Source organism: Malania oleifera, chromosome 10 (assembly GCF_029873635.1).
Source record: "Malania oleifera isolate guangnan ecotype guangnan chromosome 10, ASM2987363v1, whole genome shotgun sequence".
In the NCBI taxonomy this organism is placed as follows: Eukaryota; Viridiplantae; Streptophyta; class Magnoliopsida; order Santalales; family Ximeniaceae; genus Malania; species Malania oleifera.
In genome coordinates this window covers 43696293-43697051 of record NC_080426.1, presented here as the reverse complement: position 1 = coordinate 43697051, position 759 = coordinate 43696293, and positions in this window count along the sequence as shown.

Here is a 759-nt window from a genome sequence, read left to right as displayed (position 1 = left end):
GCAGCTGTGTTTGAGACTAGAACCACAATGGCAGTTGTGCAGCGACAGACCCATAAATGTTTCTCAGTGTGGGTATATATATATATATTATACAAATAGATGTATTGGAAACATTACTTCCCATAAACAAATGCTTTCATAACTGTAAGGGGAGAGATTTTCTGTTAAATTATTGATTATTTTACAATATATGATAAGAGTTTACTAATGTTTGAAAGCATGAATTTTAAGTTGTAGATTTATAAGAAATTAAATATTATGTTATGTTATATTTTATTTAAATTTATATAAATTTAAATTTAAAATATGAACGTCAAAAAGTTTGGGAGAATTTAAGAGAGAGAGAAAGAGAGATTGCTTTATTATTATTATTATTATTATTATCATCATCAGGAGAGGTGAACATGCACGCTCATATTGTTATCATTCATCATGTCTCGACTTAAAATTGGTAAATCATTAGCTTAATTTAGTAACAAATGGTATAAGGCAGGCACTTGGACAACCAGGGAAATGGTCAAGGAGTTGGAACTCCACTTAACCAATCTTGATTTTGAGTTCATCTAGTTAAGAAATTAAACCATATCAAGAGTGGAATTGATGAAAAGAATTTGCCATGTGTTCTTGTAATCAATTTTGGCAAGCAGATGGCTAGAAATTATATCCTAATTGTGTACATTCAAGTTAAAAAATATGACCATTATTATAGATAGTTAATGCACCGTTTAATATGTATGACTACATATTGTGTGTTTTTTG